Source organism: Ovis canadensis, chromosome 2 (assembly GCF_042477335.2).
Source record: "Ovis canadensis isolate MfBH-ARS-UI-01 breed Bighorn chromosome 2, ARS-UI_OviCan_v2, whole genome shotgun sequence".
Classification (NCBI taxonomy): domain Eukaryota; kingdom Metazoa; phylum Chordata; class Mammalia; order Artiodactyla; family Bovidae; genus Ovis; species Ovis canadensis.
The window spans coordinates 203,337,908-203,355,497 of record NC_091246.1 but is presented as its reverse complement, the minus strand read 5'-3'; the positions used below and the strand labels follow the sequence as shown (position 1 = coordinate 203,355,497).

Below are 17,590 nucleotides of genomic sequence, written 5' to 3'. Positions count from 1 at the left end.
TGCCTTGCTAAGGGTGACAAAAGCTTAATCTGGCCCCAGGGTGTGGATGCCATGTGGTAGATAGCTCTTCCCATAGTGTGAAAAGTAAATACCAACAAGGAAGCAAAATAAGATAATGACCAGGAAGGCAGTGATTTTGTTGGATTAGGACATAGGTGGAACCAGAAATCCTCCACTGTCCGGAAAGACCAAATGTTTACTGGGTCATTAGACCCAGACTAAGTGAGTTTGTAATAGAAGCTTGCATTTTGCATCTCTTGCTCCATCTCAGTGTGTTCAAGATAAAGGCGTAATTAATAATGTTTGAGAGTGTGATAATTGGGGTCAGATAGACCTGGGTTCAGATTTCCCTGATGACTCAGTGGTAAAGAATCCACCCGCCAATGCAAGAGACATGTGTTTGATCCCTGGGTGAGGAATATCCCTTAGAGAAGGAAATAGCAACCCACTCCAGTATTCTTGCCTGGAAAATCCCATGAACAGAGGAACCTGGTGGCTGTAGACCACGGGGTGGCAGAAGAGTCAGGCACGACTTACTGACTAAACAACAAAGACCTGAGTTTGACTCAGGTAATTTGTTATGTCATTTATTATGTTAGTTATGTGGCCGTGGCCACCACCTCCTTCACAACATTCAAATCTCATTTTCCTTATATGTAAAATAAAATAATAATTATACCTTCTACATACTTATTGGGTACTTGTTGTGCAGGTCAGATAACATAATATATGTAAATAAAGCACTTAAATGCCTGGCATTCTCAGTGGATGTCAGCTAAAAACAAACAATGGAACATCAACTGCTCAGCATCTCATGTCTATAAAAAGGTGTCAGAGTCAAGGAGAGCCCTGAAGTCCAGGATATCAAACAGATTCATACCTTTGATACGATTCAGCTGCTGTTCACTCTCTGTCCTCTTGTTATTTTAGATCGCTTTCATGCTTCCCATCCTTGCCACTGGCAGAAGCTGCCAAAAACATTCATTCATTCAAGCAGTATTTATTAAGTGCCAACTCTGTATCAAGTAGTGGCTTTGTTTTTGGAGATTGTGAACACCTCACAGAGATAGTTGAAAACATTCTTAAGACAAGCACATAAATCCAGTCATTGTCACTTGTAAGAAGAAAAGACATGGGACTCTAGATGTGTTGACAAAGGAAGACCTCTCTAAGGAAGGGAAATTTAAGTGAACAGGCCAAAGAAAGAGCAGACATGGTTTCCACAGCTTATGGCCTTTCTCTATGGTGCTTGTGATAATTGCCAGACTTATCCATCCTATAACTTCCCTGTATCTGCTATCATAATTCAGAGGTGTTCTCAAGAGACATGCAGGACAGACTATTTCCTGCCAAAAATGATCCTCGGGTTGTGGTCACAGATGTAGCTACAGAGCAGTCACATACACACTTGCACAGGCTGTTACCACCTGAGGACGCTAGTCCAGCGGAATGCCCTGCACAGACTGCACTCACCTGCCTTCTAGGAAGGGACGACTTTTCAGCTTTAAGGCAGAACATGTTAGTGGTCCTGTGCAGCCTCAGAATGAAAGCACACTCAAAAGTGAAAGGTTCTTCAAAAGCAGGCTGGCACTAAGGACTCAAGGTACCATCCCAGGATATCCCAACTGAATTTCTAAGTATTAGTAACATAGAGGACCCATGTGACTGTAGCCTTGCACCATGATTTATAACCCACTTATCAGGGGAAGAATGTATTTCTTACTCTTGACATCATAGGGATCAGGGTCCTCGCTGGCTTACTAGCTGAGTGGAGCCCTGGGGGCTGTAGCAGCCTGGGGAATGTTAGCTGGGGCCCCTGTTGCTCAAGTCCCCACAAAACCCACTTCCAGTAACTGTCCCCACAACTGGCCTCAGTGGGCCAGTGCCAGTCCCCAGAGCTGTGATGGGTGGCATCTCTCTCAGGCTCTCAAAACAGAGCAATTGTTTTTGTATTTGGAATAATTTTCCTTCATTCCAAAGCAGAATTACTCCTCCTGATTATCTATAAATCAAGCCACAAAGAATCCCACCTGGGTTGTAGTAATCTGTGGAGGTAATTAAGAAGAAATAGTGAGGGGAATGGAGAAGGAAATGGCAACCCACTCCAGGATTCTTGCCTAGAGAATCCCGTGAACAGAGGAGCCTGGTGAGCTGCCATCTTTGGGGTCGCACAGAGTCAGACATGACTGAAGCGACTTAGCAGCAGCAGCGGCAGTGGGGGGAAAATTGTAGAAGACCATGACGTAAAAACAAGAGAATGTTAGGTAATGTTTGTACACTTACAGCAGTTGTCTAAGTAAAATATTTCAGGGAGGTAGTGGAAAGTTTTTACAAAGAATTGTGTTAAATTACTTTCAAGAGGTATAACCAAAGGGGGGAAAAATCTACACACAGTATTCTCTTGGCTAGCTTGCTTACATATTAAAACTTAAAATTATGCAGATAAATTCTCAGGCTAAGACATGTTTTGGCCTAATTAGCAGTACCTCAGACTAGCAAGCAGGACTCTATGATTTTAAAGATAGCACTTATACTTAAGGCAAGAACTAACAAAACTGGCCAGACCTGATTTTCTATCAGGGTTTCCTTGGAGGGAGTTAAAATAAAAAAAGAAGAAAAAGGTATTAGTTTCTTAGAGAAGTGAAGTGACAGAAAGCAGAGCTGGACATTAATAAGGCACAAATTTTATGTAGATTAATTTAGATTCATTAATTAAGAGAAATATAACCCTCCTACCACTTTGGCGACTACACAATTATAACTCTAGTTTATAGGTTTTGCGATTACAAAGCAGTTACAATTCCAATCCAGAAATCTCAGAAATTTACTTCAGAGGGCCAGGAAGGAAGTCTTTTGAGAGTGATGAAAATGTTCTGTATGTTGATTTCTGTAGTGGTTACAAGGCTTCATACATTCACTGAAACTCCTCTAAACATACACTTAAAATTTTGGACTTTATTGTATGTAGTTTGTACTTCAATAAAGTTGCAAAAAAATTAAAAAAGGAAAAGAAACTATAACTTGAAAAATCCAGTATAATCAATGGTACATGCTTTTTTTTTCCATCACGTTGCTAAATTGATTTTTACACTAGGAAAATCTATCAAATCTCTCTCTTCTTTTGAAAGAGGATATTTAAAAGCATCAGCATATTCATCTTTTAAATTGAAGTAATATAACTACTGAGAAATATAGGGAAAGCAAACAAAAAATGAAAAAGTGAGAAAAATGACTTTGATAGAAAATATTTAGGACAGTTAAAAGAAAAAATAAAGAGATAGGATATTGTTCAAAGTCAGAAAGTAAGGACTGTTTGTTTCTAGAAAGGGGGCATAAGTAGAAAACTCTAACCAGATGGACAGTACTCTGTGGGCAGCCTTAGGGTTGAGTTTGTGGCTGCCAAGTAGTGTAGGCCATTTCCGGAAATTAGTTTCTACATATATTGTATGAATATATTATCTAGAGGTCTGATATTAACTAAATCTTGAGCTTTAATACAATCAGCCTTATATTCAGAGCAGACATCTTGTTTCTGCAGAACACACTGCAGCCACTATATTCGTATTCAAAAGATTTGTTTCTTGTATTTCAGGACCAGTGTTGTGTCCCTGTTTTTGGCAATTAGACCTGCAACTCTTTAAGGAGTGAAAATTCCCTGCAGATTCACAACTATCCTAACGCATCCTGCCATATTACTGCAGCCTGGAACTCCCTCGCTGATCTGCCAGGTCCATCCTGCTGCTCACACCTGATGAAGCCCAAAACTGAGGACATCTAAAGCCAGTGTATTGATTGAAGATATTTCGTTTTCTTCTTAAAAGTAAGAATCCTTTTACCCTAAATCCACTGTAGCAGAACTTTCCTATTTTTTAAACTCATTAAAGGAAGGGAATATGTGCCAAATGATTTTTTTTTCACACCCACTCATTTTGGGGGCTGCTCATTCCTGATGTACTTGCTGTCCTACATACTTCAGGGCAAACGATTCTGAGATGCTATGTCCTTGAATAGTGTCCTTTATGTCTAATGAAAATAAACACATGCTTGAAATATTGCATAGCAGGCACAGAAATAAATAACTCTGATGTCACCAAACCTTTTTTCCAACAGTTTGTGAGGATTTTGAGAACCCTTGACAGTTTGTGGGAGATGGCATGGAGATGAAGGTTGATCCCTAATTTGTTCCGAGTCCAATAGAACTGAATAGCCCACTGCACTGATGGGCAATGTGTTTGAGAGGCAAAGTGTGCCAGCGGTGAAATCAAGTGCAGGCTCGACTAGACCGTTCAAGCTCGATTTCCTGGAGCCTCATCTCACACAAGTACCATGACACCGAAGCTGAGCCCAGCTCCACTGCTGCCCTGAGAACGCTCTCCGAGGCTAAAGGTCCAAGGCATCAATGTTTTGGGTATATTGCCTAAACAGAGTTCTCATTCTGATAGGGACAGAGAAAAGAGATTATGTAGGTAATTCCATAGTCAATCCCACTTATAAATAGTTAATATAGTTAATCCCAATTATAAGTAGAAAAAGTATGGGTGACCCCTGTAAGTCAATGATCACTTACTTAAGAAAGCAGGCTTCCTTAACTACAAAAACAAGCAGGCTTGCTTAACAACAAAACCATGCAATAGAAGCATGAGATGTGACCCCAAACAGTCAAACAAATGGTGGCATGAGCCTCACATCCTGCCCAGTGAGCTCAGTAAGTTAATGGTCTCTAGGACATGTTCTCTGCACAAAAAAGAAACAATAATTTGTGAACCTAGCTTGACCATGTAGGCAGAAGAAAACTCCCCTGCCCAACCTGGAAGAGGAGCTAATGATGAAACAGGATGTCTATTCAAGAAAGTCAAAGAAGTTCTTCTCCCCTCTCCCCACTTTTCCTTTGATTGTAAAACTGTAGCCCAGTAAGGTCTTGGGGTATGGTACCCCTTCACCTGCTGGCTTGTAAGACTCAAAAGTGTCCTATTCTAATAAATCACTTCTTATCACTTTGCCTCTCGCTGAGTTCTTTTCTGTGCTGAGACATTGTTACTGCTGTTGCTCAGTCATGTCTGACTCTTTGCAACCCCGTGGACTGCAGCATGCCAGGCTTCCCTGTCCTTCACCAACTCCCAGAGCTTGCTCAAACTGAAGTCCATTGAGTTAGTGATGCCATCCAACCATCTCGTCCTCTGTCATCACCTTCTCCTCCTGCCTTCAATCTTTCCAAGCATCACAGTCTTTTCTAATGAGTTGGTTCTTCGCATCAGGTGGCCAAAGTATTGGAGCTTCAGCTTCAGCATCAGTCTTTCCAGTGAATATTCAGGATTTATTTCCTTTAGGATTAACTGGCTTGATCTCCTTGCAGTCCAAGGGACTCTCAAGAGTCTTCTCCAACACCACAGTTCAAAACATCAGTTCTTTGGTGCTCAGCCTTCTTTATGGTCCAACTCTGACATCCACACATGACTACTGGAAAAACCATAGCTTTGACCAGATGGACCTTTGTTGACAAAGTATTGTGCTAAGACATAAAGGACTACGATACTGGAGCTCTTTGGAGCCCCTGAAGTGATGCCAAATGGTTTCAATTCCACTGAGGTGTTGTGACTGATTTGTGTGAGATGTGTCTCAACTATTTTGTTGTTTACAAGTCCTAAAATCGCAGTACATGTTCTGAGACTTATTTAAAATATACATGAGTGGATTGATAACTTTCTTTATATTTTCTTGTGTTTTACAAGCCTGAATGTAAAAAGAGGGTCTGCACATGTTAGATCCTTGGATTATGTATCACCTTGAGCAACCCCACATGAACATCAGCCAATATGTGCATTGGCAGGAAAATTGAGAAGCACTCCAATAAGGCAAATGATACTATTATGTATTCTTCATTTTTTTTTTTTTAAAGATTGGATAGGACCCATGAAAAAGTACTACAGTCTCCAGACTTTAGAGTTAGACAAGAGACTTGGCTAAAATAGAATCAAAACTAGATTTTTAATTCAAAAGAATACCTTTCTCCAAGCTGGTTATCTGCCCAGAAAGCTTTTCTTATGGCTTTCTTCAGCTAATCAAAGATGAAGTCTCAGAAGACATATATCTAAATGCTTCCTTCCTTTTGTCATTTTCCCAGCACATTCAGTCTCAGCCAGTTTGACAAATAAGGTCAGAGTTTGAACTTGTGCACACTGATCATTAATTCCTCAGAAAGAAAATCGCTGATCAAGTGGGAGTGTCTCTACAGTTTCCATGGGGTTGAAACTAGGGCATTTTGGTTTCTGATATGAAATGGAAAAGGAAACCTCAGCAAATAGCATTGAAAAGTTTTTTATTTCCTTTGGAAGAGATCACTTAGAAGTGTCACAATATCTTTTGTTTTCTCTTTGTGTAACTTTTTTTCTTGACTACCATTGAGAAATCTGGTTCCTGTACTTTTAGGCTTCAATAGCAAGATAAGTAAATCTTATCAGAACAACTCTCATCAGAACAACTCTCATTGGTGGAGTGTATTAATATAATTTTCTTGATGTTTTATGTTTAAATCAGCCAGGTTGCAACTTGGCAGTGGTAAAGATCATGACTTGGATTAGAGGTTGGCTAAGATTTTCTGAAAGGACCCATAGTGAATATTATAGGCTTTGAGGCCATATGGTCTCTGTGGCACCTGTTCAACTTTGCTTTTATGGCAAGAAAGCAGCCCCAGACAATGCATAAATGAAGGAATATGGCCATGTTCCAAAAACAACTGTAAGCCTGAAATTTGAATTTCGTATAGTGTTCACATGTCATAAAATATTCTTTTAATTTTTTTTAACCATGGAAAAATGTAAAAATCATTCTGAGCCTCTAGACTGTAGAAAAATAGGTGGTGGACCTGATTCAGCATTTGGGGAGTAGTTTGTTGACCTCTGGCTTAAAAGTCATACCAAGTCACGCTCTGCCTTGGAACTTCTATAAAAAGACAAACCAGAAGCCCCCAAACCAGGTGTAAATAATTAAATAGTAATCTGGGGCTACTGGCACATGGCACTGCTTAGATTTGTCCTCAGGAATCCTCAAAAGAATGACTGAATGGTGGCTTCTCAAAGTTTTCCCCAAAGTACTAATAGAATCACAGGGGAGGTCTGGGAGGTACAGGCTGTGTGAAGCTGTCCAGCCTCAAAAAGGAAATTTTTTTCTAGTTCTGTCTTTTGTCTTAAACGTTGTTGGGAATTTGTCATTCTATTCGTAATCTGTTTTCCCCTCAATTTTCTAAAAGTAAAGCTAATGATCCAGTAAAGCTAATAGGCAATGTCTATTTACACAAAGCCCTATTCTTCCAAGGATATGGTAGTTGAATCTGAGAAACCAAAGAGGCAGGTTTTAGTGCTACCATACTTAAAAAAGTCCCATTATTTCATGGCAAATAGATGGGAAAACAATGGGAACAGTGAGAGACTTTATTTTGGGGGGGCTCCAAAATCACTGCAGATGGTGACTGGAGCCATGAAATTAAAGGACACTTGCTTGGAAGAAAAGCTGTGACCAACCTGGATAGCCTATTAAAAAGCAGAGACATTACTTTACCAACAAAGGTCTGTCTAGTCAAAGCAATGGTTTTTCCAGTAGTCATGTATGGATATGAGAGTTGGACTATGAAGAAAGTTGATTAAACTTTTGGACTAAACATCAAACTAAATTGATATTTTAGAACTGTGGTATTGGAGAAGACTTTTGAGAGTCCCTTGAACTGCAGAGATCTAGGCAGTCAATCCTCAAGGAAATCAGTCCTGAATATTCACTGGAAGGACTGATGCTGAAGCTGAAATGCCAATACTTTGGCCACCTGATGTGAAGAACCAGCTCATTTGAAAAGATCCTGATGCTGCAAAAGATTGAAGGCAGGAAGAGAAGGGGATGACAGAGGATGAGATGGTTGGATGGCATCACCGACACAATGGACACAAGTCTGAGTAGGCTCTAGGAGTTGGTGATGGATAGGGAAGCCTGGCGTGCTGCAATCCATGGGGTCGCAAAGAGTTGGACACGACTGAACAACTGAACTGAACTGAGACTAAAAACAAAATTGGTTGCAGAATTCCATATAGTTAAATAGTTTCACCAGGAATAATTGTTATAAAATTACACTGCTGCAATATGAACTTGTTTCATTTATGATTTTCTGTGAAAAGGGGAAAAGCTGAATAAAGTTATTAATACACAAAAGCAATGTTTCAGAATGAAAAGAATATAGGAAAATAGCAATATCAAATCCACTGAAATGGAGTCTTCCATAAGTGGCAATCCCCTTCATGGACCACAGCCTTGTTGTGGTGAAGGAGCTTGCTAACTCAATGAAGCTATGAGCCATGCTTTCCAGGGCCATCCAAGAGGGACAAATCATGGTGGAGAGTTCTGACAAAACTTGGTCCACTAGAGGAAGGAATGGCAAATTATTTCAGTATTCTTAGCTTGAGAATCCTATGAACATGAACAGAATGAAAAGGCAAAAATATATAACATTGGAAGATGAACTCCCTAGGTTGGAAGGTGTCCAATATACTACTGAGGAAGAGCAGAGGGCGATTACTAATAGCTCCAGAAAGAATGAAGTGGCTGGGCCAAAGCAAAAATGATGCTCAAATGTGGATGTGTCTGCTGGTGAAAGTAAAATCCGATGCTGTAAAGAACAATATTGCATAGGAACTTCGAATATTAGGTCTATGAATCAAGGTAAATTGGATGTGGTCAAATAGGAGATGGCAAGAGTGAACATCGACATTTTAGGATTCAGTGAACTAAAATGGAAAAGAATGGGCGAATTTAATTCAGATGATCATTATATTTTCTACTATGGTCAAGAATTCCTTAGAAGAAATGGAGTAGCCCTCATAGTACAACATAAGAGTCCAAAATGCACCTGCAGTATTAGGTGCAATCTCAAAAATGACCGAATGATCTCAGTTCATTTCCAAGGGAAACCATTCAACATCACAGTAATGCTTTCAAATTGTGGTGCTGGAGGAGACTCTTGAGAATCCCTTGGGCTGCAAGGAGATCAAGCCAGTTAATCCTAATGGAAATCCACCCTGAATGTTCACTGGAAGGACTGCTGCTGAAGCTGAAGCTCCAATACTTTAGCCACCTGATGCAAAGAACCGACACATTGGAAAAGACCTGATGCTGGGAAAGATTGAGGGCAGGAGGAGAAGGGGACAGCAGAGGATGAGATGGTTCAATAGCATCACTGACTCAATGAACATGAATTTGAGCAAATTCCTGGAGATAGTGAAGGACAGGGAAGCCTGGCATGCTGCAGTCCATGGGGTCACAAAGAGTCAGATACGACTTAGCAACTGAACACACACACATGTGACACCAGGCTGACAACAGAGAAGGTAAAAGCAGAACACAATTCCTCTTTATATCTTCAATTCTTATGAGAACATGCATATTTAAATTACCAAGTGCCTCCAGAAGGTTTTGGCTTTCATATTCTCTCTTTTATGTCCTGCTACCCTCATGTGAATCTTTTCCTCTGCTACCCTCCTCCCACCCCACCAAAGATTTAGCAAGATTTACCAATTGACATATTTATGTTGTTTTCTCCCAAGGTAACTGCTGTCTTAAAAGTCCAAACTAACATCTGAAATCAGTTTTGATACACTTCTAAAAGACTTTTTTCTGACTCTTTTAATGTAAGCACTTCATATCCTTTTTTAAGAATATAGCCCAAAATTGTACCCTGAAGCTGACAATAGTCTTATATCCTGGTTACCATGACAACCCTCAGATTAGCTTCTGAACAACAGAAACAAGAGTTCCACCCTATTTCCATCCCTGTATTACACAGCTCCATCCTGTTCTTTGGGTCTTATAAGGAGAAGATCGGTGCTAATTCTTCTGCTTCAATTGGCTTCTTCAAAGAGATGAGAATGGGGGAAGACGCTATACTTTCTTTGAATGATTGCAGCCAAGTAAAAAAGCCCTGTCAAAATCCTGGCATCAGCAATTTGCTTTGGAAGGTAGTTTTAACTTGGCTTTTCAAGTTTTTTTGTTTTGTTGTTGTTTTTTTAACCTTTTCCTCTTTTTAGTGTGATGAGTATGGTTACACACCTAGAAGAGTTATGCTTTATAAAATGGAGTACCTCACTTCACAGCTTTATAAAACGACCCACTTTGGAAAGTTGTTATTTTAGGTTGAGAAGAGTCTGAACTCATTACAGCAGCTCCAAGTTTTGGTTTTATTTGTATGCCAACCAGATTGTCACCCTGGTGAAGGAAATGGCAACCCACTCCAGTACTCTTGCCTAGGAAATCCCATGGCCAGAGGAGATAGGAGGGCTATAGTCCATGGGGTGGCAAAGAGTCAGATACGACTGAGTGACTAAACAACAAAACATATAATAGTATTAGTTTTCCATCCTTGGGGAAATGATGTTTTAACAATTGGTTGTCCTTTCCAAAAAAGAAAAGAAGAGTACAAATCAGATATTCAGTCAAAAACAATACACTGCCCTTCTCCTGTCGCCTTGGACTTCAAATCTCCAGCTAGTACATCTAGAAATGTCTGATAACTCAGAAGTCAAAGCATTTGGCCAATAAGATGATAAGCCAGAAACAGTTCATTTCTAGGCCAGTGTTCATGTTTAATTTATTTAAAACAAAAACAAACCCACCAAGAATGAAATGCTAACCTTGGCTCTTTTAGAAGGCCTTTAGAATGAAGTACTAAATGCTGTTAAGTCTTGCGCTCAGTCATGTCCAAATCTTTGGGGTCCCATGGACTGTAGCCCACCAGGTTCCTCTGTCCATGGAATTTTCCAAGCAAGAATACTGGAACTACTCCTGGGCATCTTCCCAAGTAGTTGATCCCAAGCCAGGGATCAAACCTGCATCTCTCCTGTCTCCTGCATTGGCAGGCAGATTCCTTTACCACTAGCGCCATCTAGCAAACCTCGGCCAGCCTGCACACATTTCATTTTAGAGCTCTGCTGCTAAGTCGCTTCAGTCGTTTCCGACTCTGTGCGACCCCATAGATGGCAGCCCACCAGGCTCCCCTGTCCCTGGGACTCTCCAGGCAAGAACACTGGAGGAGGTTGCCATTTCCTTCTCCAATGCATGAAAGTGAAAAAAGTGCAGTCGCTCAATTGTGTCCGACTCTTAGCGACCCTACGGACTGCCGCCTACCAGGCTCCTCCATCCATGGGATTTTCCAGGCAAGAGTACTGGAGCGGGTCTTAGAGCTCTAGAGAGGTGTTGAAAATTAGGGATTCAAACAGTGAATTCCTAAACAGTGAATTTAGGGATCTAAAGCATCCTGGTCCACTGAAGTATTGTAGCAACCGGGGACCTGCTGACAAGTGGCCCTAACATTTCCCTTCATGTCATCCTTCAGGCTCTGCATTCAGTGAGTGCTGTGTCTGTGGCACACTTCTTACACATCTGCCCTGAAGTCCTTGAAACCTCAATTGTTTGCATTTCACAGTAAATGTGGGCTGTTTTCTTATTGATGGGTACTTCTTCTCCTATCTGAGACATCCTATGGGAACTTCCATGATGTACAGCTTTATTTCTCAACTCTATTTCCTGAAACCTGAATATTTTAGTATTAGCCATTGCAAACTGAAAAGTACTACTGTTTATGGTAATTTTAAAAGAGGGAAAAGGGGTTTGAGAATTGAAAACTGAGTTGAAGAGAATGCATGTTAGTAAAAAGAAAAGAAACTTAAGAGGTAGAAGAAATTTCAGGCCTCTGGGCAGTATTTGGATGGTATCCTGTGAGAAACAACTGAGACTGGAGTGAAATAATCAGTGTGAAGCTAGAAGAGGAGCGTTTAAGACTAGATCACCTTAGGGGTTAGAGAGGATTAAGAAATAGAAAGTTCTAGAACCCACAACAGATTTTTGCAACCTGGGGATCTGGCAGAGGGACTGGGAAACCCCAGGGAATTTGACTTCGGAGGCCAATGGGAGACTGAGTCAGACTTGCTTATGAGTGTCCAGAAGTCTCGGCCTCTGGCCAAATAACAGGGACGGAACACAACCCTGCCCATCAACAGAAAATTGGATTAAAGATTTACTGAGCTAGGCCCCGCCCATCAGAGCAAGACCCAGTTTCCCCCCAGTCAGTCTCTGCCATCAGGAAGCTTTCATAAGTCTCTTATCCTTATTCATCAGCGGCCAGACAGAATGAAAACCACAATCATAGAAAACTAACCAAACTGATCACAGGGACCACAGCCTTGTCTAACTCAATGATATCATGAACCATGCCATGTAGATCCACCCAAGACAGATAGGTCATGGTGGAGAGTTCTGACAAAACATGGCCCACTGGAGAAGGGAATGGCAAATCACTTCATATTCTTGCCTTGATAGCCACATTAACTATATGAAAAGGCAGAAAGATGGGACACTGAAAGATTAACTCCCCAGGTTCGTAGATGCCTAATATGCTACTGGAGAAGAGTGGAAAACTAACTCCAGAAAGAATGAAGACACAGAGTAGCGTGAAAACAATCCCCAGTTGTGGATGTGACCTGTGATGGAAGCAAAGTCCAATGCTGTAAAGAACAATATTGCACAGGAACTTGGAATACGAGGTCAATGAATCAAGGTAAATTGGATGTGGTCAAACAGGAGATGGCAACAGTGAACATCGACATTTTAGGAATCAGTGAATTAAAACAGATTGGAATAGGTGAATTTAATTCAGATGACCATTGTATCTACTACTGTGGGCAAGAATCCTTTAGAAGAAATGGAGTAGCCCTCATAGTCAACAAAAGAGTCTGAAATGCAGTATTGGGTGCAATATCAAAAATAACAAAATGGTCTCCGTTCATCTCTAAGGCAAACCTTTCAATATCACAGTAATCCAAGTCTATGCCCCAACCAGTAAAGCTGAAAAAGCTGAAGTTGAATGGTTCTATGATGAGCTACAAGACCTTCTAGAACTAATACCAAAAAAACATGTCCTTTTCATCATAGGAGACAGGAATGCAAAAGTAGGAAGTGAAGAGATACTTGGAGTGACAGACAAGTTTGGCATTGGAGTACAAAATGAAGCAGAGCAAAAACTAACAGAGTTTTGCCGAGAGAATGCACTGGTTATGGCAAACACCCTCTTTTAACAACACAGGCGACAGCTTTACACATGGACATCACCAGATGGTCAACACTGAAATCAGATTGATTACATGCTTTGTAGCCGAAGATGGAGACGTTCTATACAGTCGGCAAAAATGAGACCGAGAGCTGACTGTGGCACTCAGATTGCTGCTGCTAAGTCACTTTAGCCGTGTCCAACTCTGTGCGACCCTACAGACATCAGCCCATCAGGCTCCGCCGTCCCTGGGATTCTCCAGGCAAGAATACTGGAGTGGGGTGCCGAACTCCTTATTGCCAAATTCAGACTGAAATTGAAGAAAGCAGGGAAAACCACTAGACCATTAAGGTATGAACTAGATCAAATCCCTTACAGTGATTATACAGTGAAAGTGACAAGCAGATTCAAGGGATTAGATTAGATAGATGGAGTGCCTGAAGAACTACGGATGTAGGTTCATGACATTGTACAGGAGGCAGTGATCAAGACCATCCCCACGAAAAAGAAAGGCAAAAGTGAAAAATGGTTGTCTGAGGAGGCCTTACAAATAGCTGAGAAAAGAAGAGTAGCTAAAGGCAAAGGAGAAAAGGAAAGATCTACCCATTTGAATGCAGAGTTCCAAAGAATAGCAAGGAGAAATAAGAAAGCCTTCCTCAGTGATCAATGCAAAGAAATAGAGGAAAACAATAGAACAGGAAAGACTAGTGTTCCTTTGCCCACCAAGGGAACATTTCATGAAAAGATGGACACAACAAAGGACAGAAAAGGTATGGACCTAACAGAAGCAGAAGATATTAAGAGGAAGTGGCAAGAATACACAGAAGAACTATACAAAAAAGATCTTGACCAGATAACCATGATGGAGTGATCACTCACCTAGAGCCAGACGATCTGGAGTCCAAAGTCAAGTGGGCCTTAGGAAGCATCACTACAAACAAAGCTAGGGGAGATGATGAAATTTCAGCTGAGCTATTTCATGTCCTAAAAGATGATGCTGTTAAAGTGCTGCACTCAATATGCCAGCAAATTTGGAAAACTCAGCAGTGGCCACAGGACTGAAAAAGGTCAGTTTTCGTTCCAATCCCAAAGAAAGGCAATGGCAAAGAATGCTCAAACTACTGCACAATTGCACTCATCTCACACACTAGCAAAGTAATGCTCAAAATTCTCCAAGTGAGGCTTCAACAGTATGTGAACTGAGAACTTCCAGATGTTCAAGCTGGATTTAAAAAAGCAGAGGAACCAGAGATCAAATTGCCAACATTCATTGGATCATAGAAAAATCAAGAGTTCCAGAAAAACTTCTGCTTTATTGGCTACGCCAAAGCCTTTTTGTAGATCACAACAAACTGTGGAAAATTCTTAAAGAGATGGGAATACCAGACACCTTACCTGCCTCCTGAGAAACCTGTATGCAGGTCAAGAAGCAACAGTTAGAATCAGACATGGAACAACAGACTGGTTCCAAATAGGAAAAGGAGTATGTCAAGGCTGTATATTGTCACCCTGCTTCTTTAACTTATATGCAGAGTACATCATGAGAAATGCTGGGCTGGAAGAAGCACAAGCTGGAATTAAGATTGCCGGGAGAAATATCAATAACCTCAGATATGCACATGACACCACCCTTATGGCAGAAAGCAAAGAGGAACTGAAGAGCTTCTTGATGAAAGTGAAAGAGGAGAGTGAAAAAGCTAGCTTAAACCTCAACATTTGCAAAACTAAGATCATGGCATCTGGTCCCATCACTTCATGGCAAATAGATGGGGAAACAATGGAAACAGGGAGAGATTTTATTTTGGGGGGCTCCAAAATCACTGCAGATGGTTACCACAGCGTTGAAATTACAAGACCCTTGCTCCTTTGAAGAAAGGCTATGACCAAGCTAGACAACATACTAATAAGCAGGACCTTTGCTAACAAAGGTCCATCTGGTCAAAGCTATGGTTTTTCCAGTAGTCATGTAAGGATGTGAGAGTTGGACCATAAATAAAGCTGAGTGCCAATGAATTGTTGGCTTTGAACTGTGGTGTTGGAGAAAACTCTTGAGAGTCCTTTGGATTGCAAGAGGATATAACCAGTCCATCCTAAAGGAAATCAGTCCTGAATTTTCATTGGAAGCACTGATGCTGATTAGCCACCTGTTGGGAAGAACTGATTGATTAGAAAAGAACCTGATGCTGGGAAAGATTGAATGTGGGAGAAGAAGGGGATGACAGAGGATGAGATGGCTTGGTGGTATCACTGATTCGATGGACATGAGTTTGAGCAAGCTCTGGGAGCTAGTGAATGACAGGGAGGCCTGGCGTGCTACAGTCCGTGGGGTCTCAAAAGAGTCAGACAAAACTGAGCGACTGAACTGACTAACTGAAGAAATAGCGTACTTGGCTATATCGAGTAGCTTAACTAAGAACAATCTAGAACCTAAAATTTTTTAATTCTTAAAATTATTTTATGACAAAGCAACTTGAGGACTGGGATCAGGGGCCAAAGATGCTAAAATAAGCCACCACCACTCATGCCAATAGAAGAAAACAAAACTCAAGATTCACATTATCTGGAACAATACAACCTCATTGAATTTGGTAGAACCGAAACTTTGAAACCTTGTAAATATCCATCATTATTGATGTGGCACAGATAGTAGGTTTATTTAGTCTGCTCACGTCATTGGTTTGTTTCCGTGGATGGTATAATAACCCTCAAGACTTCTGAAAGACTCTTCCTGACCTCTATTTCCTGGGCACTATTTCTCCTTAATATTTTAATCTTCTTTTAAAAATATATTTTATTTTTATTCATTTAATTTATTTACTTGTCTGTGCCAGGTCTTAGTTGTGGCATGGAGGATCCAGTTTCCTGGCCAGGGATCAAACCCAGGCTGCCTGCACTGGGAATACAGAGTCCTAGCCACTGGATCACCAGGGAAGTCCCAAGGTTTTAACTTTCTAAATCATGTATTTTCTTAGAGAGGTTTTCAAAAATCTAAACTTGGGATTGGCCTCCTACATTTGGGAGCTGAAGATGTTTCAAGTTGACAAAGGGTTTGCATTCACATGAGTTAATTCATACTTTGACCTTTCTAGGAGCCTAGAGTCTGAGCTTCCATCCCAGGGAGCAGACACCTCCATAAACTTTGCAGTTGGCATTGACCCGAAATGCCCACAGATCTGTCTGGGCCTGTAAGTAATTTTCTTTTATTTTTAAAATTGTACCCTTGGCACAGCTAATCTGAAGGTGCAACATACAAAAAATAATCTGAAAAGCACAAAACAATTCTAGCAAAAAATATTTATATAAGGCAGGAATTGAAAAACTGTTACACATCTTCTGAATTCAATATTAGTTCCCAGGAAACATAAAAACTGTGTACTAACCTTATCGTTCATTATCATAGTCTTTGTATTATACAATTTGTATTATTTTTGATTATTCCACTTTTAATGTCAGCATCATAAAAATTGCACATCCTTTAAAAATATTTTAATGTGTATATTTTACATTATATGGAAATTTATCTGCATTTTTTCCATTGTCTATTCTTTCCAAACTTGATGTTCATTTACTATCACATTTCATTAGTTCATAAGTGTTTGGCAAATCAGATCATACCTTCTAATTGATTGATTGGCTCATAACAGGAAAATTTTTTACTGTTTAGTTTTGTCCCTTGATTTTTCTGAATATATTCCCTCATCACATTATTTAAGTATTTTAGGATTAATGATCAACTCAAAGAGATAAGTCATGCCAGCAGTACATCTTTTTCATTACAATTTTACATATCTCACTGATTGAACAATTTTCTGATCAGCCTCAAAATCTTTGTTGATCAGATTGCTTATTTGCTGACTAAATTATGCATAAGCTTCAGTCTATTTATCCGGCTATTAACTGAAGGATTGTGGTGTGTTTGCTGTGAAAATTACCATGATGTTACGAACAACCAGAATACATATGCACCACTATCTGTGGATTCAAAATTATTTCATAGTAAGAATTTAAAAGATTTTGTTGTTTCCTTTTTCTTGATTTGAAAAGTTTATCAGGTGAAGGGATTCAGAACATCCAGCCCCAAATATGCCACTTTGGCATATTGATTATTTTGAGCTGAAAGTACTTGAGAAACAGCAGATGTATGAAGACTGTTGGACCTCCCCCTTTCTACCTAAAAGCAGTTTGCAAAATTTCCAATGAGAAAGGAGCCTTCCCTGTATCAGAAAGATAACATTTTTATCACCAGACTGGGAGTTATGGCTGAATTGGACCTGTACAAGCTTCCTAATAACCTTTATCTTCCACTAATTTCGTTTAATTTCTGGTCACTGTCCCACAACTTACTGCCTAGACCAAGCCTCACAATTTATTGTTTTTTGTGTAAAAAGGCATATATGATATTGCCTGATAACTGTGTTATACATCCAGTCTTCTACATCATCCTAGAATCACAGAATTGAAGGAAATCTTGAGAGACAGGAGGAAGGGGGCAGAGCACAATCTTTAAAACAATAA

The 17,590-nt window shown here is 40.2% G+C and overlaps 1 protein-coding gene across 2 annotated transcripts in view; it reads right to left on the bottom strand.

Moving 5' to 3' along the window:
• Positions 1-17,590, bottom strand: part of SLC39A10 (solute carrier family 39 member 10) — a 152,353-nt gene that overhangs the window by 115,226 nt on the left and 19,537 nt on the right. Inside the window, exon 2 of one of the 2 annotated variants that reach the window (XM_069574475.1) lies at positions 881-968. The exons of the other annotated variant lie outside the window; for it this stretch is intronic. The gene's annotated coding sequence lies outside the window, so the exon portion shown is untranslated. The remainder of the gene's footprint in view (positions 1-880; positions 969-17,590) is intronic. 2 annotated transcript variants of the gene reach the window in all.